This window comes from Podarcis tiliguerta (genome assembly GCF_965153285.1).
Source record: "Podarcis tiliguerta genome assembly, chromosome: 16".
Classification (NCBI taxonomy): domain Eukaryota; kingdom Metazoa; phylum Chordata; class Lepidosauria; order Squamata; family Lacertidae; genus Podarcis; species Podarcis tiliguerta.
The window spans coordinates 39,188,187-39,214,963 of record NC_139549.1 but is presented as its reverse complement, the minus strand read 5'-3'; the positions used below and the strand labels follow the sequence as shown (position 1 = coordinate 39,214,963).

The following is a 26,777-nucleotide window of genomic DNA, read 5'->3' as shown; positions in this document are numbered from 1 at the left end:
ACATACTGTAGCTCCTGAGGTGCCCTAAATATGCACACATGTACTTCTGATGGCTAGACAGCTGGTGCCCTTCCCTGGGCTTGCGCTCTGTGCCAGACGGTTGCTGCAATGGTGTGGCCACGCCCAGTGGCATAGCGTGGGTTGTCAGCACCCGGGGCAAGGCAAGTAATTTGCGCCCCCTAACCCGTGGATTTTAGTAGGGGCAGAGAGCTGCGAGTGCGAGCGCGCCCCCCCAGATGTTGCACCCGGTGCGGCCGGCCCCCCTGCACCCCCCACGCTACGCCACTGGCCACGCCTAAACACAAGCTTAAGTACCCTCGCCTGAAGGCACGGCGCAAGCAACCTGTGACTTCTCCTACCCAAATGCTGTTGCTGTGCTTGCCTCTTCAAGCCCCTTCTGGTCCTGGGGGGCAGTGGGGGGAGGAGATTCTGCCAGCTCCCTCCCTTCAGGCAGCGTCTCTTCCTCTGCTCCTGGCACACCCTGTCCCTCCTCCAACTCCGGCTTCTCCCCTGCACTTCCTCCCCCATCTCCAGTGCTCAGAACCCTCCCCATCCTCCTGACTCATAAATTGCTACCTGCTTCCCCTCGGTCAGTTTCCGGCCCCACTGCTACCTCTTCCACCCACTCCTCAGAGCCCTGCCAGTCTTTGACGTGATATTAGACCTTTCCCTGATGACATTTAGGGCAGGCTGTGAAAGCGTAATTATTATGCATGGTGTCAGGGCTGGCTCCGGGTCCCAGCTCACCAAGGACCAACGCTAGCCGATAGTACAGTATCAAAGTCTTTATTGAAGAATAGTCTCCATTTACAAGTCTCAGCGTCCCAGCCCTACGTCTGGACTCTAGACCGGCGAAGCTCTGTCTGGATCTCCACCCCCCGTGCACCAGTTCAAGACTCTAATCTTACTCCACCTCTTCCTTCTCTCTCTCTTCCTCTGGGTCTTACTACCCCCCGGGGTCTCATTCCTCCTGGACTCTTCCGATGCGGAGCTAGACCCCTCTGACTCCTCCCCCCCTCTTCGGCGGGCTTTAGGACCTGGCTCCTTACCCGGGCTGCCCACCTTGCCGCCCTCCTGTACATTTGAACTTGGCGCGCGCGCGCGTTTTACTTTCCGAATGACCGTTTCCTCGCTCCCTGACGAGGGTGTGGCCACTCCTGCCTCACGTTCTCCCTCTGCCTGCGCGCTCCCTGATCCCGATGCCTTGGACTCCTCCCCCCTACTGCACTCTGGGGGGGACGCTGGTCCGGATTTCCAGCTGCTACTCTCTGAGTCCCCTTCTTCCCGAGGTGTCCCCCTGGGCACTCCCCTTGCCCTGACCATGGGGGCCCCTTTCTGTGAATCCTCCGAGTCACTGGAGAGACTCAGAGATCTTGGACTACTGTCGCCGCTGACATTTCCTTCCGACTCCTCCCCCTCGCTCTCTGTTTCTTCCCTCTCCAGTGACTCTGCTCCTGAACCCCTGACATCCATCCCCCCCTCGAAGCCCCCCCTTCCCCCCTCCCCTTCCTCCGGCGGGGGTGCTGGGTGCTCCGTCGTTGTGGGGGTGAATGGTGGATACAGTTCGTCCCCCGTGGCGTGCATCCAGTTAGAGAAATCCGGCTCGTCCTCCATGTCTTCGCCGACCTCGTTCTCCTCTGCTTCCATCTCCGTGCCGCCATGCTCGAACCCAACGTCCTCCCCCATCACGTCCATGTCCCTCTCACCCTCGTTCCCCTCTGGGTCCGTTGCCTGCCAAGGGCCCCTCAGCCACCTCTCCTCTCCTCGATTGTCCCACCAAAACGAGCGGTCTGAGGCAAACCCCGAGGGCGAGCCCTCCGGTGAACGTGTGTCTAATGGTGGTTCTTCGTCCGAGGTAAATCCCTGGAACGTGCTGGTAGAAAGCGTGGGTGTGAAAAGCCAGTCGTCGAAATACTCGGCTGGCATGGGCCTGTGTGGGAACAAGGCATGAAACTCCTCTTTGAGGAGAGGCTCGTCCAGGGCATAGTCCGGCACCCAACTGTTGGCGCTGGCCGGGGTACCTTCCCTTGCGAGAAAATATTCTACTCCCTCTTCCCCCCATCTCGAGTCCAAAATCTCTGTGACCTGGTTGATGGGTTCCCTTCTTGGCGACTCCCTCCTTGGGGGGATCTCCTCATACCGGTCTGGTGCCGTGCCCTGCGCCTGAAATCGGTGAGGTGCTTTGTAGGGCGTGAGCACCGACCTATGGAATACTGGGTGCATTCTGGATCCTTCCGGAAGTGTCAACCGGAAGGCCACCGGATTGATCTGTGCCTCAACTAGGTAAGGTCCTAGCTGCTTATGTCCGAGTTTCTTCTTAGCTAAGGATCTGGTCGGCACTGCGTGGGCCGCTAACCACACCCAGTCTCCCACCTGTATGTCTTCACCAACCCTCCTGTGCTTGTCAGCCTGCAGTTTGTATGCGTGCTTTGCCAGCTCTAACTGCCTCCTAAGCTGCTCGTGGACTTCCTGCAATTCCGCCGCCAAGACTTCCGCTGCCTGTGGCTCCCCCTCCCCCAGTCTCTCTAATCCCGGGAAGGTTCTGGGATGCCTCCCGTTGTTGGCGAAGAACGGCGTCACTCCTGTGGACACGTGCTTCGTGTTGTTGTAAGCGAACTCAGCGAGCGGCAGGTAGTCCACCCATGTCGTCGGCTGTTGATTTGCGTAGCATCTCAGGTACTGCTGCATGACGGCGTTGACGCGTTCCGCTTGTCCATTGGTCTGCGGGTGTCTCGCCGACGCTAGGTTGATCTTGACGTTCAGGAAACCCATCAGCTTCTGCCAGAAGCTCGAAATGAACTGGCGCCCCCTGTCGGACAAGATAGACCGTGGCAGTCCATGCACTCTGAAGACGTGGTCTATGAACAGTTTGGCGGTCTGTTCTGCCGTGGCGACCTTCGCGCACGGAATGAAGTGGGCCATTTTAGTGAACATGTCCACCACCACTAGCACTGCCGTTTTACCCCTTGAGCTGGGTAAATCCGTGACAAAGTCCAGGGCCACCCTCTCCCACGGTTCGCTCGGAGTCTGCAGCGGTTCGAGCAGTCCCGCCGGAGGTTTGTGGACTGACTTGGCCCTTTGGCAGGTGTCGCACCTCGAGACGTACTCCGCGACTTCCCCCCGCATCTTGGGCCACCAAAAATCTCTGGCAACGAGTTCTGCCGTCTTCTCCTTGCCAAAGTGCCCGGCGGTGGGTGCGTCGTGTAACTGCTGCAGTACTTTCGCCCGGAGGTCGTCTCCCGGTACGTAGAGGGCCCCTCTGCGGATGAGCAATCCGTCTCGTACTTGGAACTCGTCGTCCTTCACCGTGCCCTTGTGCACCTCCTCCATCTTGGCTTGTGCAAAGGGGTCCCTCTGCAGTGCTCGACGGACCGCCTCCAAGTCCACGGTTGCTGCAGCACACGCCCACGCTTTCGGAGCGAAAATGTGCTTGGCCGCTGCTGGTGCCGCCTCTTCGAGGTATTGCGGCTTCCTGGACAGTGCATCCGCCATGATGTTGTTGTCGCCTGGGATGTATTCTATCCTGAAGTCGAAATCCGCGAAAAATTCCGCCCATCTGATGTGCCGCTGGTTTAGGAATCTTGCCGTGCGCCAGTACTCCAGGTTCTTATGATCCGTGCGGACCTGCACGGTGTGCTTGGCCCCGACGAGGAAGTGTCGCCACGCCTTGAATGCTGCATGAATGGCCAGCAACTCCCTGTCCCAGATGGTGTAGTTTTGCTCCGACTTGCTGAGCTTCCTAGAGTAGAAGGCACACGGTCTCCAGTCCCCATGCGGGTCCTCCTGCAACAGTACGGCGCCCACGGCTCTGTCTGAGGCGTCTGTTTCAACCCTCATCGGTTTGCTGGGATTCACATGCAGTAGCTGCCCTTCGGACGAGAAGAGACGCTTAAGGTTCTGAAAGGACTGCTCCGCTTGCTCCGTCCAGATGAACTTCTTTTTCTTAGAGCTGAGCGTGTCAGTAATGGCCGCCGTCTGCATCGCGAACCCCTTGATGAACTTGCGGTAAAAGTTGGCGAACCCCACAAACCGCTGGACCTCCTTCCGATTGCGCGGGCTCTTCCAGTCCAACACTGCGCGAACCTTGGCGCTGTCCATGGCAAGCCCCTTGTCCGACAGCTTGTAGCCTAGGAAATCCACCTCCGTCCTGTCGAACTGGCACTTCTCCAGCTTGGCATACAGCCGATGCTCCTGCAGTCTCTGCAGAACTGCCTTGACGTCACCTTCGTGGGCCTCCTCCGATTCTGAGAATATCAGGATGTCGTCCAAGAAGCAGACGCATGTCTTGTAGAGGAGACCCGCCAGGACGTGATGCATGAAAGCTTGAAAACAGTGGGCGCCATTTTGTAAACCGAAGGGCATAACTCTGTATTCATATGTGCCCAGGGGCGTGAACATGGCAGTCTTCCACTCGTCTCCTTCCCGTATGCGAATCAGGTTGTACGCCCCTCGCAGATCCAACTTTGTAAAAACGCGTCCTTTCCTCGCCGTCGCCAGCAGGTCATCTATCTTGGGCATGGGAAAGGCCGCGGGCTTGGTTCTGGAATTTAAAATTCTGAAGTCTACCACAAGTCTTTTTTGGGGCGTGTCCCTCTTCTTCACAAAGAATACAGGACTGCCCCCCGCTGCCTTCGACTCCCGGATGAAACCGCGCTTCAAGTTGAGGTCTATGAACTCCTTGAGCTCCTGCAGCTCATCCTCAGACATGGAATACAGTTTCCTGGCTGGCAGCGTCGCTCCTGGCAGGAGGTCAATCTTGCAGTCATAGGGCCTGTGGGGGGGCAGCTTGTCCGCTTCCTTCTCGCAGAAAACCTCCAAAAACGCTGCATACTTGCGAGGCACTGCTTGCAGCGTGCCTAATTGTAGCTGCGGGTCGTCCCCTCCTTCTTCCGGGCTAGGAAGGATGCAATGTTCCGCGCAATAGGAGGAGCCGAAGGTCAATTGGCGTTGGTACCACGCCAATGCTGGGCTGTGCCTGTGCAGCCAACTCATGCCGAGGACTACCGGCGTGTCCGACAGGTGTGTGACATTAAAGCTGATGACTTCTCGGTGATTTCCAATCCGCATCACCATTGGTTGCGTTTGTTGCACCACCTGCCCCCCTAACAAGTCTCTGCCATCCACCGTGACAACGTTCAGGGGCAGCGTGGCTGGTAGCAGTGGTATATTGTGCTGCTGAATGAATTCCAGTCCCATAAAGTCAGCGTTGCTGCCGGAGTCAATGGTGATCGGCACCTCCAGAGTGCGTCCATTGGGCAGTTGGAGAGACGCTGTAAGCTGCACCACTGGTTTGGGTGGGAGGGGGTCTGTGGGTTGCAAAAGTGCTGGGGATTGTTTCATTGACTTGTCTGACTGGACCCCAGTGCCTCTTCCTCCAGCCAGACTCTGTCGTTTAACTGTTGCTGCGTTTTCAATTGAGCTGCTGCAGCGACTGTTGCGGAGGCTGCAGTGTGCTTGTGGAGCCTCTGGGGACACTCTTTCGCCATGTGTTGAGCACTGTCGCAGATGTAGCACTTCCTGTTCCCTCTAGGAGGCTTCGTTTTGGCTGCTCCCGGTGTTAGGGCTCTGCTAGCTGACTGAGCCCTGGCACCTCCTATCTCCATCGGCTCTTCTCCCCCTCCCTGCGAGGGTGTGGAGTGCGCACGCGCTGCTTCTCTGGGAAAGAAGGGAGGTGCTCTGGCTGGTGCCCTTCCCCAACGCCCTTCCTCCCTGTTGCAAGGACGTTCTTCCAGATGCACCCCGATCTCCAGAGCCCTCTGGACTACCTGCTGGGTGCTCCTTGGTCTCTCCCCTCTTCCCATCTCCGCTTTTACATCTGCATTCAACCCCTCCCAAAAGAGGTCTCTGACTGGCGCAGAATCTTTCTCCCACCCCAGGGCATGAACCAGTCCGAAAAATCGCGTATGGTACTGCCTCACGCTGGCTTTGCCTTGTTTAAGTCCATGTATGTCCCTCCTGGCAATATCGACGTCTACCTTTGATAAAAAGCATGAGTCCATTGCTTTAATAAAAGCCTTCGCATCTTGGAGCGCTGGATCATTGTCCCTCCATAGATTCCGCAGCCACGTTTTGGCTTCCCCATGCAAATGGGACAAGATAAACCCCACTCTCTCTCTCTCATCTCTAAAGTCTTTGTCAAGTAAATCCAGCGCAAACAGCAGGTCTGCTCTGAAGTTGGGGTACTGCTGCAAACTCCCGTCGAAATGCGATACAAGGCTTCCTCCCCTTCTCCCCAAACCTATGCCTTCTGCCTTGGCTCCCGTTTGCCCCTCTTTGGAAAGCACGTCCAACCTGGCCTGGAGATCCCGGCAGGAGGTAACCATCTCCTCCTCTCTCTTCCTGGATGCAATTACCTCAGTGCTGAGTTGTGTCACCGCTTCTTGCAGGGCTTTTATCTTCTCTTCCGTCGTCATCTTGCCTGAGTTTTGTGAGCTCTGTAAGCACCCCTCCTCTGTCCTCGCTGCGCCGACTCACGTGGCGAGGTTCTTGGTGCCAAAACTTTAAAATAGGAGACAGAGCTTACTGTCAGGGCTGGCTCCGGGTCCCAGCTCACCAAGGACCAACGCTAGCCGATAGTACAGTATCAAAGTCTTTATTGAAGAATAGTCTCCATTTACAAGTCTCAGCGTCCCAGCCCTACGTCTGGACTCTAGACCGGCGAAGCTCTGTCTGGATCTCCACCCCCCGTGCACCAGTTCAAGACTCTAATCTTACTCCACCTCTTCCTTCTCTCTCTCTTCCTCTGGGTCTTACTACCCCCCGGGGTCTCATTCCTCCTGGACTCTTCCGATGCGGAGCTAGACCCCTCTGACTCCTCCCCCTCTCTTCGGCGGGCTTTAGGACCTGGCTCCTTACCCGGGCTGCCCACCTTGCCGCCCTCCTGTACATTTGAACTTGGCGCGCGCGCGCGTTTTACTTTCCGAATGACCGTTTCCTCGCTCCCTGACGAGGGTGTGGCCACTCCTGCCTCACGTTCTCCCTCTGCCTGCGCGCTCCCTGATCCCGATGCCTTGGACTCCTCCCCCCTACTGCACTCTGGGGGGGACGCTGGTCCGGATTTCCAGCTGCTACTCTCTGAGTCCCCTTCTTCCCGAGGTGTCCCCCTGGGCACTCCCCTTGCCCTGACCATGGGGGCCCCTTTCTGTGAATCCTCCGAGTCACTGGAGAGACTCAGAGATCTTGGACTACTGTCGCCGCTGACATTTCCTTCCGACTCCTCCCCCTCGCTCTCTGTTTCTTCCCTCTCCAGTGACTCTGCTCCTGAACCCCTGACACATGGCTTCTGATGGTTGTTAATATATGATTGAAATCTTTTTTTAAAGCAAAAACTAACCCTACTCCTTTTTTCATTTCAGTGATTTATTTTTAAATTTTGCTGCTTGGCAATGTTTGGCTTTCTTCTTTTATGTAAGCTGCTTTGGGGGCTTTGGCAGGGCAGAAAAGCAATACAGGCGTGATTTTATAAATAAAAATAACGATCATGCTTTGCTTGTGCATTTCTGGTTTGCGACTGTTGGAGACAAACTTGGACGGGCCTTGCTCAGAGGAACAAATTTTAGTACGTGTTTTGAGACGTGGGGCAGGACCCAGTTCCCATAAGCTCTAAGGCCATTTGACTTTGCCAGATACTCTTGCAGATGGAGCTGGGTGGACCATGAGTCGGATCCAGCATGGCGACTTGAACCTTCCCAGCTGAACAGGCTTCCAGTAGCTCCTTTTGCTGCCAAGCTGGCTCACTGCCTCACCGCCTGTCTACAGTATCGCAGAAGAAATGGTCTCTCCAAAAGTGTTTGAGTTCCAGTATTCAGAGCTATCAGAGCTGCGTGCGAGAAGCACAGGAGGGGGAAGACTAAGAATGAAATGAAGACGGCTATGGGAGGATAAACATGAGCCAGCAAGTCATCAATCTAGCATTCATTTGACTTTGCAGCTTAATTGCACAACATAAAATTGAAAAATTGCTAGAGCAACAGCTCAGAGCATATAAAAAAAAGGTTCCTAGCAGTATATTCTAGAAGTGTTGCACATTATAAAGGCTGCTTCTATCAGATGCATTTGCCTTGATTTCAGCAGCTGATTGTTGATGGGATATCCCCCTCCGCTTTTAATTAGCTCTGTGTGTGTGTGTGTGTGTGTGTGTGTGTGTGTGTGTTTAAAGGATAGCTTTACAGTTGCTCTTAATTTTCTGCCAAGTAGACTAAGAAAGAGAAAATAGGAAGCAGCGTTTTGTTTTTCAGCCTTGTTCCATCCAGAGAAATATTCTTTCCGGGAGCAAACGATGCAAAGGCCTTGTACAACGACCCCAGCCCACTCCTCCTGCGCAGCTAAATACAGTGGTACCTCGCAAGATGAATGCCTCGGAAGACGAAAAACTCGCACGACAAAAGAGTTTTTCGTTTTCTGAGTTGCTTCGCAAGACGGATTTCCCTATGGGCTTGCTTTGCAAGACGAAACATCTTGCACTTTTTTTTTTTTAAAACCGCCAATGCATTCCTATGGGAAACCATCAATACACAGTGGTGCTTCGCAAGACGAAAAAACTCGCAGAACGAAAAAACTCGCAGAACGAATTAATTTCGTCTTGCGAGGCACCACTGTACAGGACAGAAGAAAGGAGGCAAGGAAAGGTAGCTTGTAGCACACAAGAGCAGATCTCCATGTTTAGTAGGAAAATCCTGACCAGGAAGCTTTTATGGGGGGGGGGGGCGTTCAGGGATAATCACCCAACCTGCTCCTAGACTACTGGCTTCCTTTGCCTGCCAAAGCCAGAGCTTCCTGAGGCGCATGTCAAGGTGTGAGGTCACCAGCCCAACACCTGCTGCGGTTTTATCTTATTTGTATTCACATCCTGACCATTAGGTCCAGTTGTGGCCGACTCTGGGGTTGCGGCGCTCATCTCGCTTTATTGGCTGAGGGAGCCGGCGTACAGCTTCCGGGTCATGTGGCCAGCATGGCTAAGCCGCTTCTGGTGAACCAGAGCAGCGCATGGAAACACCGTTCACCTTCCCGCTGGAGTGGTACCTATTTATCTACTTTTGATGTGCTTTCAAACTGCTAGGTGGGCAGGAGCTGGGACCAAACAATGGAAGCTCACCCCGTCACGGGGATTCGAACTGCCGACCTTCTGATCGGCAAGTCCTAGGCTCTGTGGTTTAACCCACAGCGCCACCCGCGTCCTTTCCAAACCTATGTATTCACATAGGTTTTATAATCGAAGACTACCCAGAGAATTTTATATTATGGGCAGGCACTCAAATACTGTATATAAAATAAATGCATGCAGAAAGGAGAGAGTCAATTAATCCAGTGATAGTGTTCCATCAAGTTGGCCGCCATCACCTCTTTGAGAGCAAACTCACAAGCCGTTCTGAAGCATGCAGTTCAATACAGCCAAGATCTGATAATAGTTGCCATTTACAATAATCTTATCTCCACAGTACATTCATTGAACTGTGTCAGTTTAAGACTCCATCCATAATTAATTTAATTTCATCACACTGTAAGATGGCAGGCAAGTAAGACGTGGTAATTGTTACTTCCTGCCGTCAGGTGAAAATCCCATGCAATGATCCTAACCCACCTGAAGCAGCTGGCGTCACAGCTGAGGTATTTGAACAGCTGGAAAAAAAGGAACGCACCAGGGACTGTTTCTTGGGTGCTTTTCATCCTTGCCTTTCAAAAATGCAGCTCCTCAGGGACTATGGATTTGACCTGGGATCTCAAGATGGGACTAAGACTCTACTGAAATGACCTACCACGAATTGCGCATCCTCACAAACAAAAAGAATATATTCAGTTATGCAGCATGGTCTTTGCAATTGGCAAGCAGTACAGTGGTACCTCAGGTTACATACGCTTCAGGTTACAGACTCCGTTAACCCAGAAATAGTGCTTCAGGTTAAGAACTTTGCTTCGGGACGAGAACAGAAATCGTGCCCCGGTGGCGCGGCAGCAGCAGGAGGCCCCATTAGCTAAAGTGGTGCTTCAGGTTAAGAACAGTTTCAGGTTAAGAACGGACCTCCAGAACGAGTTGAGTGCTTAACCCGAGGTACCACTGTATAAGGAAGCCTCCTGATTAACCAGGTTGGGCAGAAAGCCTGCTGATCCTACCCCAAACAGCCATCATGACACATAGCCACTGAAAGTTTTATCCTCCATGAATTTGTCCAACCCCCCTTTAAAGCCATCTATACTAGCAGCCACCATTACATCTCGTAGTAGACAATTTCATACTTTTATGCACTTGTCTGTCTGTGTCCCAAATTTTCTGTCATTTTGCTTCATTGGATGTCAAGAACCCATCCCTGCACCCTTCATTTCTGCCCGTCCTTGAGGGCACTTTCGCATAGTCCTTGACAGGGCTCATTTTGAGTCTTATTTTAATGTCCAAGATCTGTGATCCAAGGTTCTTGAAGATTTCTGAACACCACGAGATCAAAGCAGCAGTTCTATCACATTTCAGAGGAGCGGGAACCTCCAGCAGATCCCCCACTTTGCCAGTACAGTGGTACCTCAGGCTACATACGCTTCAGGTTAAATACACTTCAGGCTACAGACTCCGCTAACCCAGAAATAGTACCTCGGGTTAAGAACTTTGCTTCAGGATGAGAACAGAAATTGTGCCCCAGCGGCGCGGCAGCAGGAGGAGGCCCCATTAGGTAAAGTGGTGCTTCACAGGTTAAGAACAGTTTCAGGTTAAGTACGGACCTCCAGAATGAATTAAGTTCTTAACCCGTATAACATTGTGACACCAGATGGCGACATGGAGTCCTGTTTTTCTCTACCTGTTTTCCCTGTTTAAATTTACAACGCTTTAAACTGAAACACTTCTTTGATGTGTCCAGATCATGCATAGGCAAACTCGGCCCTCCAGATGTTTTGGGACTACAATTCCCATCATCCCTGACCACTGGTCCTGTTAGCTAGGGATGGTTGGAGTTGTAGTCCCAAAACATCTGGAGGGACGAATTTGCCTATGCCTGGTCTAGATCCAGCCCAGGTTAGTGAACAGTCGGCAGTCAGGTTTTCTATAATGTAGATTATATAAATTTTATGTGATAGTTGGGATCTGCAACAAAATGTTGCAGTTTGGAGTGCTCCTGTCAAAGGTTCCAGGCAGCTAGCCAGACATGTCATCTTTCTGCATACTCTGTTTTATTTCAAAACACACACACACACACACAGAGAGAGAGAGAGAGAGAGAGAGAGAGAGAGTGTCACTGAATACACAGTCCCCCTCACTGAGCTGTATGGGGTGGAGTGGGGGTTACCCCCAATTTATTTATTTTTATTTTATTTTTAAGTACATCAACAAACCTTGAAAATTTCCCCAAACCTGCTAATTCTTCCCCTCTTCTGCATGGATGACAACATGAGATCTAGAACTGGAGGATGAGTTTGCTTCTAGTATACTACAAATCAGGAATAGGGAAATTTTTGAGGAACAAGGGCTTCATTCACGTATTGGCAACCTTCTGGGGTCAAAATGGTGCGTGAAGCCAGAGGCGAAAGCAGGCAGAGCAAGCGACGTGACTTACCTTTGTGCAGCAGGTTACACTCCAGCCACACAAAAGTCAGGGATTTCTGAATGCACACATCACAAGCATCTCTCCATTCAGCACCCAGGCCAGCAAGAGATATCATCACAGGCCACAGACCTATTCCAGCCAGGCAAAACCACGCAATTAGCAGGCAGAGCTGGGCTGGGCTGTGGCTTTAGAAAGAAAAGCAGTACGGTACAAATGAGTTTTGGTTCTTGATCAACCCACCCCACGCTACTTCCAGCAATGCAACAGGGGCCTTCAAGTCACCTTCAAGGGGTAGGGAGAGGGGGAAGGGAAACAGGACAAAACCTATTTTAGCTCTGACTTCTTTAGCTCAGGAGCTGACCTAGTTTTGCCTCCTACCAATTAAAAGCAGAGATTCTCAAAAGAGCCTAAGGGGATTAGGTGCCACAGGAGCAGAATTTCAGGAGGATCTGGAAGCCTTCTTAGCATCTTTCAAAAAATCCCGGCCTGTGTCAGGCAAGGATCACTGAACAAACAACCAAATGAGAAGGTGCATGCCATATTCAGCGCTTATATTGAAAATATTTTTCTTTATCCAAATAAAATGTTACTAATGAATTGGGGAGGCGTTTTAAGTAAAAGAGGAAGCAGCGTTTAATCAATCAAGCAGATCAAAATGTTGCAGTCTTGCAAAACCAGCATGTAAAGGGGAGAATATTAAGCTAGGCTTCCCCCTCCACATTTGTCTGTGTAGGAAATATTTGCATTGACGCAAACGCGGGAACTTTGTGCTGCAGCCTGAAATAGTCTGGCCCAGTTACAGGTAAGCCAGGTGGACCTTTTCTGCTTACAAATTGCAGGTCTCAGCTCTGGGCCTGAAGGGTTTCAACACGCTCACTTCCTAGAAGGAAGAAAAACGTTACGTCTGGATGCACCCATAGCAGTTCTTGTGCCCAGGCTTCTCAGAAAGTTCAGCCCTGCCTTGAGCAGGAGAAAGCAGCTTTCGTAACAGCCGCCCACATTTATACAGCAAAGCGTCTTCCGTAAGATGTTCTCTGTAAGCTGCCAAACCAAGTAAATCCAGCCGTGGAAGATGCAGGGAAGGGAAAAGGTTCTTCAACAGGTCAGACACATATCTGTGAGGAGGGAATTCCACAATTTAGGGGATTCTACAGAGAATACAATCTTCTGCCACCCCCCAAAAAAAATTTTCCAAGGGCTGTGAAACTCCCAAGAGCTTCCCCTCTGCTGATCTTAACACCTGTGAGTTCTGCAGGGAAAGAGGAGATCTTTCAGCTATGTGGGACCTAAGTTATTTAGGGCTTAACACATTAACGTGAGTACTATAAGTTGGACCCAGAAATGAACTGGCAGTCAATGAAGCTCTTAGAACAGGGCCTATATGAAGTTATGTTCAGTTTATTTTCATACAATCCAGTTTGAGGGAGTACATGGTTCTGGGACAGTTAGCTTAGCACAGTATTTAAGTGTGCTCTGTATCATTCTGTTCAAAAAGACATAGTGATTTTTTACTACTACTACTACTATTATTATTAAACGTTATTGGTCTTTTTTTACCAAGGTAATTCAAAGCAACTTTCAATATATGTACATACAAACACATACATTGAAACCAGCATAAAAGAAAAAATAAAGACCCTAAAGGAAAATCCTATTTTTAAAAGGCAGGATTAAAACATTCCACCTGCTCAAGGCCAAAGATAATTAAGAGGCAAAGCCCTGGTTAAAAATGATTTTTATATCAGGATGGTGCCAGAACATTCCACAAACAGGGAGTCACCACTGAAAAGGTCCATTCCCACTTTGCCACCCTCCAGATCTTCTGGCTCTCTTTGGCAGAGGGGGGTGGAGGGAGGGAGGGAGGGGGAGAAGGCGGGATCTGCAATGACACGGCCTCCACAGCTCTCTTTGACAGATTTCAATTTCAATTGAGTGGGGAGGTGACAAAAAAAATTCCGCACCGGGTACCACCTGACCTTGCTACGCCACTGTCTATTACTTATCTTACTTTGCTGGATAACTGCATTTATCTCTCGCCTCCTTTTACCTGCCCTGAATTCTCCCAACCTCCAGCTTCCCTGGACGCCCTGGAGTTCTGGCATTATGAAAGGGAGAAACACGTTTCTCTGACAACTTTCAACACACCACACACACAACTTTATACGCATCTATAGTGTCTCCTCTTGGCTTTTCTCTCAACTAAAAAGCCTCAAATGATTCAGCCTTTCCTCAAAAGGGAGCTGCTCCAACCTCTTTATCATTTTGGTGGCCCTTTTCTGGACCTTTTCCAGCTCTGCAGTCTCTTTTTTGAGGCGAGGGAGGTGACCAGAACTGTACACAGTACTCCCAAGCACAGTCAGTCACACGGCAGATTTGAAGAATTGTATTGTGTTAGCAGTGCGCAAGCATGGCGCACCTCACTGTCCTCCAGCTACTGGCATTTAGGGGTACCCTGTTCCGGTACAACGAGGTTCCATTTAGTCAGGAGAAGACATTTGAGGGCAACGTGTCAGGAATTCTCTTGTGCAAGGCTCACGCAAATGATTACGAGCTGCACTGCTGGGCACCTGTTTTCTCCCCAGGGCCTGGTTGCTGTTCTGGGATGCAGAAGGAAGTCAAGAAGCCATAAAAGCGGTACAGGAAAAGCCAAACCGCAAAGAGCTCTTGGAATAACAAGATCCAGACACTCTTCTCCTCCAAAAGCTCTTAATAGCTTCACAGCAAACTGGCTTCAACCCCACCCAGTTAACCTGTATTAGGCAAGTGAGACTCCCAGCTGGGATGCAGTGGCGTAGCGTGGGGGGTGCAGGGGGGGCCGGCCGCACCGGGCGCAACATCTGGGGGTTAGGGTTAGGAAGCGCAAATCCACGGGTTAGGGGGCGCAAATCCACAGGTTAGGGGGTGCAAATTACTTGCCTTGCCCCGGGTGCTGACAACCCACGCTACACCACTGCTGGGATGGAAGATGAATTCAATTCTTTCCTGTTTAAAAGCGAACCTACCGAATTTGCACTTTCTGAAGCAACACGTGAATAGAAATGCAGGCCTCCTTTGAAATTCGGGCTTTTCCAAACCTTCCAGTGCTGATCTCCAGCCAAGTTCCATGAACAAAAATGCATTTAAGAGGGTAAAGTGTGCATAAAAACTCACATATTGGTGGGGGACATACAACATACAAAAATACACCACTGAATTAGGGGGGAAGCAATTTATAAGAATGTGTTGTGTCATGCACAAAGCATATGAATTGGGAGAAATGTACACTAAAATGCTGATAGATTTATTGGGATATATTCTGAAACTGCTGTGGAAATGGAAAAAACTGCGAGAAACTGCGAGAAACCAACATGAGCAGATCTGCCCCTCCCTTCTCCCCGCACGCTCTTGAAGCACAGCTTCAGATAAAGGACTTTAGTCTTGATCCCAGGCCCTGTACTCTTGAAATGCCCCAGGTCTTAAGCATTGTAATTCAGGGTGTGCGAAGAGAGCAGCAATATCATTGTGTTTTGCTATTATTATCTCTCACATAATTAATACGTGCAACAATAGGTCTCATGGAGACGCAGGTAACTTTTCATGGTTTTAATTCTGATAATTGAAGCACCTTGTTGCTATGGCAGCAGTTGCTATAAAAAATTAACATCTCCGCACATGCAGCAATGACTCAGTTCCACATCCCCATCTTCCCCCCCGCCCCACAGGCATCCAACAAGAAGCTGTTGCTTTGTGCAACTCGCAAGCCCAAATATATGCCCGGGGGGAGACGAAGAAAGGGGGGGACCTCCACTTTAGTCAACATCTGCCAGGGTCACTGTTCTGCACCCATACCAATAACACTGTTTCCATAGAAACTCAAACGGAGAAGCATCAGGCATAAAAATAGCCCCAGTGAGCCGAAAATAACCATCATGTGTCATAAGCAAGAGATACGCTTCTAGCTGCGAGAGATATTTTTACTATCCCTTGTATCGCAAAGGCCGGACCAGAATTTTCCCCCGATCAAAGCAATGTAGCAGTTATGAACTTCTGCCAGTCGCCCTTCGCTGCCGTCACTCTGCTCTCTATGCAAAGGCTGCCCTTACGAGAACAATGACGTCAGGCTGGAAACCCAGCTGCTTCGTTTACTGGGACCAACTAATAGGGTGCAAGCTTTGGAGCTCAACTGAACTCTTCTTCCAGGAAACACAAATCTCATGAGTCCTGCTTAACTCAAAAGCTTGCTTAATTTTCAAACTATCAGCTTTATAACCAGCAGCTTCATTTAGGGAAGGGGTACTCAGCCCACCCCTTCCTGTTTTTCAGACCACATGTGATTGGTCTTCTGCAGCACCTATACAGCTCTTCCTACTCCCAGGGAAATCGTACTTCTATGGCAGTAACAAGGGACCTTCCATCAATAATTCTGGGCATCTTCCCAAATGGAAGATCAAAAATCTATTTAGACAACGCAGTCCTTTCCTTTGAAGCAAGGAAACAGGTCAGTTATCTGAGATGACCAGACTATCCATTTTGTGTTGATTTCCACCCCACCCCAAAAAAACCTAGCTGAAAAAATAAATATATGGTACCTGACTCTAAAGTCAACAGTTGTCGGTGCAGCAAGCACTATGACCCACCACCCTTCCAAGCCAAGAGCTATGGGTAGTCACTGGTCCAAAATCTGCTTTAAATCCTGTCTTCCCTTGTTTTGCCACTTAACAAACCAGTAAGTGATTTGCCCAAGTCCACATGCAGGAAGTCAGTGGCAGAGAAAGGAAACTAATCTAAGTCTTCTGAAGTAGTGATCTAATGCGCAGTTTTCAGAGGGTTAGCTAAATTAATTTGCCAGAGCAAAGAATGAATAAAGAATATTATGGCGCTTTAGGATATTTACAAAAGTTTCTACCACAAAAATTCAGCTAGTGTTTCAGGTTCCACCAAGCTCTTCATTGTTTTCATGAACATCCTGATGCACCCCTTTCCTTTGTTTTTTATTAAAACGTTTATTCAAAAATTACAATACAGCTTTGTCCACTGCCATAATATCACAAAATGATCACTTCAATCCTCAATCCTTTGTTTAAAAATTCCTGATGTTTGGCTGTGAGACCCAAACAGGGGGAAGAGATAGGCACTGACAAAGGTTAACACAAGGGCTTTTCATTAGCCAGAACGTCCCAGAACTCAGTTCCGGCACTTCTCAGGTGGGCCCTTTGCCATTACAAGAGAACAAGAGAAGCTTTCATGGTGAGTTCTGGCACCTCTTTTTCTAGAAAAATAGCACTGGTTAAAGCCCCCTCTCCTTTGCATCCCTTCTCAAAGCTCCCCCTTTTTATTAAGCTTTTGACTTAACCCAGTGGTACTTAAACCATGTGGTGCATCTGGAGAGGAGAACGTACTTCCAGGGAGAATTCATTCTGGAAGCAGATATCTTTCTTCTCTGCCACCCAAAAACTTCGCTAGACCCTGGAAGGAAACCCTCACAGACCCACCAGAAGAGCTTCTTACTGCACCATCACTGCCCCCATCATCCCAATGTTTAGTTTGGTGTTTTTATGCATTTATGGTGTTTGCAAGTTGCCCTGTGACCATGTCATAAAGGGGAAAGAGAGCTCAGAAAGAACAGCTGTTTTGTTTTGTTTTGCTTTGCATTCTCCCTGTTTCCCTCTACATCACTCTTCAGAGCAGAATCAGACATCCTGCTTTCCTAATCCTGATGCAGGATTTACTATCAAAATCCACAGATCTTTGCGTGCGACAACAGACAGTATGTACAGGAGACAGCTGCCTATGCAAGCACCTCTGCCTGTTCATCTAGGGAACCAGTAGTTGCTGCCTAGAAGGTAGTGCAAGTGAAAATTCAGAAATGGGGAGGAGGGAGATGAATTTCAAAAAAGAAGAACCCAAGTCTTTAACCCCACAATACCCATCCCCAGCTAAACCCTGATATTCAACACTTTCTTAGCCTTGTCTCTCTCGCTGCTAAAATTCAGACTGTAGGTTCCTTGGGGCAGTATCCTGCATTGTTTCATTATACAGTATTTGTACCTGGATGGCATAAACAACAACCACAATACATTTTAGATCATATTCACCTTTGGCAGATAAGAAAGAAATCTGGTTTACTCACCTTAACCCCAACAGGCTTTCTTGCTTTAACTCTGATTAACTTCCCTGGAAGATCCAAGGCTAAATCTCCAACCAAGTTGCCATCCAACTGATTACTGAAAGCCCTTTGCCGGTTTCAGAAGCAACGCTTTTTAAAAAAAAACACAAATCCAAGTAACACAAGACAGCATTCTGAACTGCATCTCTGTCGCTCATGCAGTCCTAGGAAGGGTCATTTCCTGCTGGCTGGCTGAACAGCACCAGCCAAAATACTGCCCGGCAGAAGGAGAGACAACCAAAAAATCATTAACGCACACCCAGGCTTGCAGCCCTCAGCCCATTTGCAACCCGACAGACTTCCAGTAATAAACCTCCTTCAATCTGCTGAGGAAGAGTGATGACCCTCCCCAAACCCCGTAGTGAAGAAACAGTCCTGTCTTCCTGTCCTTATTAAGGTAGATATTCTTTCCACAATTCTAATCCACAGAAAGATAAGCAGGGAAACACCAGTGGGAGACATCATTAACTCATCTCTGGGCTGGCTCATGTTCTAAAAGTGAATAAGGAGTTTTAGAAAAACGCACTTATCCCCTTTGCAGGACTGTTGCAAGAATGCATTTAATATACTATTACCCACCAAAAAACCAGCTAAAAGGAAACAGTTTGTCTAAGAACCTCATATTTTCCTAGATTTTTTGATACTTTCAACAGCAGAAGTGAAACAGAATCCCTCCAAAAAAGAGAGCAACGGATCATTGCAGTGCATGCAGCGTGCATGTTTTTCTCTGTGCATGTGTGTGTGTGTGAGAAAAACACACAGAGCAAACTCTGAAAAGGAAGGAAACTAATTACAATGCATGCATTTGTCCTACTGGGAAGTGAGAGCCACAGAACCAGAAGCCTCAGAGCTGACCTTTAAAAACCCATATGGCCAGACATGCTATTCATTGTTAAATAAGTACTGGGGGTGGGGGAAGATTTCATTTAATCAAACCTGCTTCTTTCCACAAAACTCGATAATGACAAATACATCTTAAACAATGGGTTCCAGGAATTGGTCGTTCGCTGCGCCCCAAACCTCCTTCAAAACATCACAGAAGTTTAACCTCTGCTGACATATATTTCTGTTTAGCCCTCGGCCTCACACAAGCTGACCCCAAACTGATGTTTAATGTATTTAAATATAAAAACAAATCTTGCTCAGCCACGTGCTGCGCTGATTCTCCTACCATAAAAAGGTTGGTTTTTCTGCAGTGCTTCTCCTCCCTCTCCTTTTAATTTTTAGTTTCACTAAAAAAGCATTGGGGTTGGTTAGACCCCACTTAACGGGAGAGGGGACAGCTGAACACTCAACCTGCCGTAGGTCTAAGGGGGGGACAGGACATGTGGTGAAAAAAATCACAGAAAAGCTGTTCAGACAGTAAATCTAGCTAGGAAGGTCTATCATTCTCTCCTCCTCCTTTTTTAAAGAATTGTGATTCTGAGAGAATTCTCAGTTGCAGGTGGGGGGACATGAGCAAAGGGCCCCATAGGAATTATCGCGGCGGCCATTAAGAGGAGCCTGACATCAGCCCCGCATAATTGTTCCCCTGTACTGTGAACCATAACATTTAATGCAATTTCCTTTTTGACATTAAACTGAAATCACTGTCAAATGCACCTCTTTACAGTATTTCACTTATGACTTATCAGAAAAGACTGTTTTGAAAGCCAGATGTGAGAGGAAAGTGCATGGGGCGGAGGGGGAGGTGAGGTCACAAATCCTGCTTTGCTTCTGAAAGCAAACTAAAAGACAAGCTCTTTCCAAAATGAAAGCACTCTACCATCGAAACTGAGGTGGGGGGAATGGGAGAGGGGGGAGGTCTCTAGCTCAGCTGTAGAACGTGTGACCTGAATGCATGCAGAAGGTCCTGGGTTCAATCCTGGCATCTCCAGGTAGGGTTGGGAGAGGCTCCCTGTCTGAAACCCTGGAGAGTCACTGCCGGTCAGTGTAGACAATATGGAGCAAGGCACAACTGGTACAAAACAGCTTTCTATATTTCTGGGGGGTGGGATGGGGGACTGTATTAAGACTGCAATCTAGCAGAGACATTTAAAAAGAGGAGAAAAATTGTGACAATAGATGAAAAAGCAAACATTTCTTTATCAGTACTTAAAAATACAAAAAAGAGAGTAAAAAACATGTTACAAACGTCTGCTAACAAACCTCGACTCTCAAGCTGCAGCAAGAAGCTCTCCATCTGCTCTCCTGGCTATATTTACTTTTCCCAAGCAACAAGTCATTTAAGGATCTACAAGAAGACAGCTGGGTTTTTTTTAAACCCACATTACAAAAGGATCCTCCTCCAGTTCTCTTACTGAACTGCCAGGTAGCTCTGCGAACAATCCAGCATCTCCCCAGTGGAAGATTCTCTCTAAAGCAGCCCTCAAAGCAAATGGGTACCACACCATCCTAGTACCTCCCTCGTTCCTCCCCTGTGGACCACGTTATCATCGCATGAGCAGTGAGAAGTTCAAGGGGCAGCAGTATTGGGTTGCCATTTTGGAGCACACAGTATACAAAGCAAAAAGAGCAGAGCAGAGCTGGAGGCCGCCAGCAACCACACTCCTAGCAGCTGGCTGATCCACTGCCCCAAGCTCAAAGAGGGCCTCAGAATTGGGCACCTGCTAACTTTTCGGGTAGCGTTGTGGGTTAAACTACAGAGCCTAGAACTTGCCGATCAGAAGGTCGGCGGTTCGAATCCCCGCAACAGGGTGAGCGCCCGTTGCTCGGTCCCTGCTCCTGCCCACCTAGCAGTTTGAAAGCATGTCAGAGTGCAAGTAGATAAATAGGTACCGCTCCGGCGGGAAGGTAAATGGCGTTTCCATGCACTGCTCTGGTTTGCCAGAAGCGGCTTAGTCCTGCTGGCCACATGACCCGGAAGATATATGCCGGCTCCCTCGACCAGTAAAGTGAGATGAGCACCGCAACCCCAGAGTCGTCCACGACTGGACCTAAGGGGTCCCTTTACCTTTACCTTTTAACTTTTCGGCATTTGATCAGTTTCACCACTTGCTTCCGTGAACATTGGACCAAAGTATGACACTCTCTCAGCTAGAAAAGCATTTGTTAAACAAAGAAATATACCAATTGGGACTGCTCTCAAGATGCTCCCAGAACTTTTACTCCCCACTTCAAAATACAATTTCTTTTACACGAATACCTTCGGATCAGTTCCCACCCCTTAACTGGGTGGAAGCTGCTTTGTCTTTCCCGCAACCTTCTCCACTGAGAAACCACCAGCCAATAGCTCAGTCAGCAGAGCATGAGGCTCTTAATCTCAGGGTCATGTGTCTGAGCAACACGTTGGACAAAAGATTCCTGCATTGCAGAGGATTGGACTAGATGATCCTCGTGGTCCCTTCCAACTCTGCGATTCTATTATTCTATCTCCCTAACAAAACAAAGGTATGGGCAGGAATGACCGGCCACGGGCATCTCCAGATGATCAATATCATTAGGCAACAAGCAAAAACTTCACCCAGGCCTTTGGCTAATTAAACAATCTATGGCCTTTTAAACTATGGAGGGGTATTGTTTTTGTTTGTTACTATGGTATGCATTTTGTGTTTGTATACTGTAAACCTCCCTGTGGCCCTTGGGTGAAGGGCAGTATTGAAATTTAGATAATAACAAGCAAACAACAACAATCTATTTATTGGATATTTATCCTGATTTGTTTGCACAAATGTTATGCAGAGAATACGGCAGACTTCATATGGTCTTTACTGAGAATGCATTTGATTTGTTTGCAGGGGGCGTTATGTAACAATGAGCACTCATCCTGATTTGCCTCTGGGGTGTTTCTGTGCCTTCCCATTAATACATTGTTCATCCTACACTTTCCAGTGTTTCCCCATCACTTGTCCAACCACAAGAAGTCAGGCTGTTTTTTTTTAAAAAAAAAAAACCATTGTGGTGCCAGGGCAACAGAGCACTTCAATCCACTTTAATTGCACAAACCTACTTTTCCAGTGTGCACTTGAATCACTCCTGAAAAAGGCTAACAGTCTGGAGGCAACCCATGAATGATTTTGTTATGTGTCTACAAGTGTGCTTCCACATGGAGGGTTGATTTTCTAAACGAGTTATTGAGATATTTGCAAGAGGGTCACTGGCAACAGAAGTTTTTTCTTTTACTTATCTGAGTTTCCCTGGATAGGGTAAATCTGAATTAAGGGGGAAGCAGAATATGGGTGACCCAATATGGGTGACCCAAAAAAATTGTTGTTGTTGTTTAGTCGTTTAGCTGTGTCTGACTCTTCGTGACCCCCTGGACCAGAGCACGCCAGGCACTCCTGTCTTCCACTGCCACCCGCAGTTTGGTCAAACTCATGCTGGTAGCTTCAAGAACACTGTCCAACCATCTCGTCCTCTGTCGTCCCCTTCTCCTTGTGCCCTCCATCTTTCCCAACATCAGGGTCTTTTCCAGGGAGTCTTCTCTTCTCATGAGGTGGCCAAAGTATTGGAGCCTCAGCTTCATGATCTGTCCTTCCAGTGAGCACTCAGGGCTGATTTCCTTAAGAATGGATAGGTTTGATCTTCTTGCAGTCCATGTGACTCTCAAGAGTCTCCTCCAGCACCATAATTCAAAAGCATCAATTCTTCAGCGATCAGCCTTCTTTATGGTCCAGCTCTCACTTCCATACATCACTACAGGGAAAACCATAGCTTTTACTATACGGACCTTTGTTGGCAAGGTGATGTCTCTACTTTTTAAGATGCTGTCTAGGTTTGTCATTGCTTTTCTCCCAAGAAGCAGGTGTCTTTTAATTTCGTGGCTGATGTCACCATCTGCAGTGATCATGGAGTCCAAGAAAATAAAATATCTCAGTGCCTCCATTTCTTCCCCTTCTATTTGCCAGGAGGTGATGGGACCAGTGGCCATGATCTTCGTTTTTTTGATGTTGAGTTTCAGAAACTCAACAAAACTCGACCAAAAAAATACCCCCAAAAAACACCCTTTCATGCATGAGGCATTTGTCCCACTGTAAACACCTGTCTGGGAGAGCCAGTGTGGTGTAGTGGTTAAGAGCGGTAGTCTGGTAATCTGGGGAACCGGGTTCGCGTCTCCGCTCCTCCACATGCAGCCGCTGGGTGACCTTGGGCCAGTCACACTTCTTTGAAGTCTCTCAGCCCCACTCACCTCACAGAGTGTTTGTTGTGGGGGAGGAAGGGAAAGGAGAATGTTAGCCGCTTTGAGTCTCCTGAAGGGGAGTGAAAGGCGGGATATCAAATCCAAACTCTTCTTCTGTCTGGAAGTACCCTGTTTTTGTATGAATGAGTTCAAGTTAACTCAGAAGGAGGTCTACATGAAAACCATGTTTTAGCCACTAGTCCATAGCCTGCCACCCAGTTGCTTCTGTCCTACTCAACCTCTGTTGACAAAAGGGGAATGTGAATGCCTTACTGCACTGGCCCTGCCTTATGTATGGAAACATGGCCATAAAAGAGGGTTTGCATACTAACAAAATGTGATAGGAGCATGCAACAGCTTCAGACACTTTGGCCTCAAATGACAGTCCACTGGAGTATGGAAATGATAAACAAATAGTCAAATGTGCAACCAATTATTGGAAAAATCAGAGAAAAACTTTAAAAAACAACAATAATAATTCTCCTCCCATTTATGGAACCTGTTGACCCACCCCTCTGAAAACAACATAGAAATGATTTGATTCCTCTCTTCAAAAGTGAAAAAGAAATCAATACTAAAAACTAAGACTAAAACCTATCCTTTGAGGAAAGGTTAAAGCGTCTGGGACTTTTTTAGTTTAGAAAAACGGTGTGCAAGAGCTGACTTGGCAGAAGTTTGTAAGATGGTGCATGCTGGGTAGAGAGTGGATAGAACTTGTGGACATCCAGTGACACTGAATGTTGAAGATTCAAGACAGACCAAAGAAAAGACATTGTTTATTAAATTTATATCCCGCCCTATACCTGTAGCTCTCAGGGCAGTTCACAACATAAAATCACAATATAAAAAACACAAAATACATAACAAAAACGAAGACAACCCCATAACCCCCCCATTCAGGGTATAGTAAAACTACGAACTCGTTCCCCCAGGAGGCAGCGACGGCCACCAACTTGGACGGCTTTAAAGGGGATTAGACCAACCTATGGAGGAGGAGAGGGCTAGCAATGGCTACTAGCCAGGATGGCTATGTTCTACTTTCATTGTCAGAGGCAGCAATGCTTCTGAATGCCAGTTGCAAAGAAGCCACAGGAGGGAAGAGGACTCTCGTTCTTGGATCCTGCTTGAAGGTTTCCTTTTGGGCTTCTGGAGAGCCACTGTGAGAACAGGATCCTGGGCGAGATAGGCCTTTGGCCTGATCCAGCAGGCTCTTCTTATATTCTTACTAGGAAAAGTCTTGCTCCTGAAGCACTGGTGCAAAAGCCTCTTCCCGGTTTATGTCAACTGGAACAGGGCTGCTGCTCAGCAGCTATTTCTGATACCTAAAATCACTATGAGTTTGTATTGAATTGCATTGATGCATTTGCTTTTTGCTTTATTTATATGCTAGTGCATCTTCAAAAGTATTGTGGTGGCTGTAATGTTTGTTAATTTTAAATGCTGCCGTTATCAGCCGCACTGAGCGCAACGTTTTGTTGTTTTGGAAAAGCAGAATATAAATAGTAAATCATCAACAACAACATCAATTAAAAAGTGGGTTCTAATTGTGCTCTGAAGCAGCTAAGCTACCCTCATGAAGACAAAGAAGCTGGCATTTGGTGCACTTGTTGTTTTATACACATGCTTCAAAATGTAGAGGCAGAACCCTGAGATGGTGAGATGGATGGGAAAACTTCAGGCTGCTGGTGAGTGACCCCATTTTTGTATATTCCTCATGTAAAGCAAGAAGCAAAATCAAAGTCACACTGGAAAATACAGAACTAGTCTGTCAAGGAGAAAAGTCCTAAATCAGCCAGCTCCCTGCTCTGCTAGCTTTTTTAACACCCCAGAGTTTTTTCCACAAGGGAGTTTTGCAAAATGCAATCCTTCTACCTGTAGTCTAAAATACTACAATTTCTACCACCTCATTCCCACCTCATTTTGCTACAACTGTAGAAAAGGCCTAATTTTCTATGTGGGGTTTTAAAAAATCCTAAAGGAAGGAATTGGGTGAACACCAAACTGCATTAAAGCACTCCAAGCGAGTTTTCCCAAGAGCTGGACTTAATGGTCAAAGGGTTTTATGCCAGCTCTCCCTTCTCCACCTCCCAAGCTTTTGTTCTAAAAAACCTGATTGTGGTGGAAGGAGAATAGATAAGAACAAACTGCCTTATGCTGAGTCAAACCACTGGTCCACCTTGCTCAATGTTACCTTTTTCATACAAAGCTATATAGTTAGCATAGGCATTAGCAGCACATTCCATTGGGGTGTGAAACCCAGGGAATCTTGCAAAAACACTCAGGGTGTACGGCTTGTGGGGTGCTCAGGTGCGTCAAATCAAGCACATCCTTAAGTCTGCTTGGAGGGGTGAGCCCTGTTGCACGAGGTGATGAGCAATGCAGGGCTGCCACATGCAAGCGCACCATAAATGCAGCCCCTCTCTGCACAAAAAGTGATGGGCAGTTCTCACAAGCCAGCTAAAGTGCGTTCCCACTCTTGCAAGAACAGCTTTCCCATGCCTCTTCTGCCTGTATGCACCACGATGCTCATGGCCTGGACAAACAAGGCAGTCGATCCCATTTTGCCACTTGAGGCAAACTGGGAAGGTGCCACCCCTACCCACTGGTGGGCCAGCCTTGTGGATAGAGGTGGGCATAGCTGGGGGTGCAGCACACTGGAAGGTGCAGAGAAGCAGCCTGTTAACCACAATGCACTGCTACAACTGAGCATGGGCAGGGACCTGCAAAGCCACTTTTTATTATTTAGATATGAGGGTGGGCCCAGGCCCAGCCAACCCCCCCCCCCCATGCACGCACCTGTGATGGGAAGGGACAATAATCCCCACCTTAACAAAAAACCAAAAACACTTAAGGACACAGTATTTCACACACTGTGAAAGGGTTTTAAAAGGCAAAGGTAAAAGGAAAGGGTTAGTTAAAAATTCTATCTGAAACTAAACAAAAAATAGTAACACCATGACTAGAGGGCCATGCTTTCAAATTCATGTCTTGGAATATTACTATCTTAGAAGATGAACAGACCAAAAAAGGCAACTGGGTATTTTGAGCTCTACTTGTGAAACTGGGAGGAGTAAGGTAAGTCAATGAGGAGCACCAAGTGATTTCAGGCAAGTCAGGCTTGATCAGGAAAAGGAGATGGGGAGGGAAGAGGGAGCATTTTCCTCTTCATGGAATTGTAGAGTTGGAAGGGACCACAAGGGTCATCTAGTCCAACCCCCTGCAAGGCAGGAAACTTTACCCAAAGTGGGGCTCAAACTCACAATACTGAGATTAAGAGTCTCATGCTCCACCAACTGAGCTATCCCTTCAATCACTTTTGTGTCATGTATTTTAGGCCAAAACCCTGAGAGAGGAACTGCTCTTTTTCTTTATTGGTCAGTAAGCTGCTCTGGGAGCCTTCTGGCTGAAGAGCAAGATAAAAACAAAAAGTAAGTTTTGAGAATATATTAGTGAAAGTAACATATAAATATACAGATTATAGCTGAGCAAATAGCTTACAAAAATGGCTTCCAAAAATGCATACATTAGACAAAATACATACTAAAATGCTGATGAATTTTCATGAGGACTTCTTCAGAAAAAGAAAAGTCACAAACTGATGTGGAAAATCTATTGTGCTGAACTTAAGGCTGGCAAAGTGAGGAAGAGAGAGAAGCCAAAACTGACGGATTCCCCCATCTCTCACTGCAAATACTTTGAATTACTTTTCAAAGGCCTCCTTTGAACTGCTGCTAAGAATGGAAAAGTTGCCCCCCCCCCCCAATTCATCTTTAACCCAAAAAACAAACACACACTCTTTGTGGCTCTTAAATCAACAGATGGCAAACTGCTACTGAGTAGAGGCAAGTGTGAAAGTGGCGGCAGTGCTGGGGGGGGGCGGGTGCTGATGAAGTTGGTTCGGTGCAAAAAGAGAGGTTCTGCAAGCTTGTTTTCCTGTCCTCATCTGTCAAACATCAGAGGGCCTTTGGATCTTCCCTGGTTTCGA

At 48.2% G+C, this 26,777-nt stretch overlaps 1 protein-coding gene and 1 long non-coding RNA gene across 12 annotated transcripts in view; one reads left to right on the top strand and one right to left on the bottom strand.

The window, feature by feature from the left end:
- LOC310666937 overlaps positions 1 to 26,777 on the top strand; it is a 288,749-nt gene that overhangs the window by 116,281 nt on the left and 145,691 nt on the right. The gene's annotated exons all lie outside the window — the stretch shown is intronic.
- PITPNM2 (phosphatidylinositol transfer protein membrane associated 2) overlaps positions 1 to 26,777 on the bottom strand; it is a 210,676-nt gene that overhangs the window by 127,845 nt on the left and 56,054 nt on the right. Inside the window, exon 1 of one of the 11 annotated variants that reach the window (XM_083418117.1) lies at positions 17,638 to 18,157. The exons of the other annotated variants lie outside the window; for them this stretch is intronic. The gene's annotated coding sequence lies outside the window, so the exon portion shown is untranslated. Of the gene's footprint in view, positions 1 to 17,637; positions 18,158 to 26,777 lie in introns of those variants that run through there. 11 annotated transcript variants of the gene reach the window in all.